Source organism: Belonocnema kinseyi, chromosome 4 (assembly GCF_010883055.1).
Source record: "Belonocnema kinseyi isolate 2016_QV_RU_SX_M_011 chromosome 4, B_treatae_v1, whole genome shotgun sequence".
NCBI lineage: Eukaryota > Metazoa > Arthropoda > Insecta > Hymenoptera > Cynipidae > Belonocnema > Belonocnema kinseyi.
In genome coordinates, this window is record NC_046660.1 from 102800106 (window position 1) to 102801155 (window position 1050).

Below are 1050 nucleotides of genomic sequence, written 5' to 3' on the forward strand. Positions count from 1 at the left end.
TGCAGATCGAAAGTACAAGGTCACTCATGTATTTTACATGGACGATCTTAAGATCTATGCTAAAAACAGAGAGCAACTGCATCTAGCTCCGGGGATTGTCGAGCGATATACTAAGGAAATTGGAATGGAATTTGGGTTAGTAAATGCGCCAAGGTTTATTTGAAGCGAGGAAAACTTAATGGCATTCCTGAAGATCCTGAGCTCGTTGATAGAAGCGCCATACGACATTTTTGCGCTGGAGAGACTTATACATACCTGGGCGTGCCACAGAGCCGCATTCAGGATGTGACATCTATAAAGGATACTCTCCGAAGCAGATACAAACGTCTCATCCGACAGATTTGGTCTTCCGAACTGTCGGCGAGGAACAAAGTATCTGCAACGAATATGCTTGCCGTCCCGGTACTACTCTATTCATTTCGAGTAGTTCCATGGACGAAGAAGGAGCTCACATCTCTTGTTATCAGGACAAGAAAGGTTATGCACATAAACAAAAGTATGAATTTTGAGTCTTTTTTTCCGTGACTGTACATCGCACGCCGTCAAGGTGCTGGCGGAATATTGAGTCTTGAATGTCTTCGCAAATGGAAAAGACCCTCTTCTTAAAATGGTCAGGAATCACGAAGAAGTGAGCAAAGGAGGGTTTCTGTACAAAGCAGCGGAGGATGCTGCTGAAACACTCGGACTTAACTTCAGTATTGGGGGTGAGCAAAGTGCATCAAATCTTATCTATCTCGAGTACTCACTCCTGAAAGCCCGGATTAAGAAATCACAAGAGAAAAACTTTCGTGAAAAGCTCCTCGATAAGAGGATGGACGGTATTTTCCACAGAAATTTGGAGGATCAGTCAATGTCGTGTGAGCTAACGTTTGCTTTCCTTAAATCGCCCGGATTGAAGTCTTATACGGAGGGTTTCATTTTGGCATCCCAAGACGGTGTCATTTCCACTTTAACATACGAGGGTAGTTCAATAAGTCCTTAGAATGACCAACAGATGGCGCGCGAATCGCTCCAAATCATCTGTTTTCAGTCAGCACCACTCCCGACTAG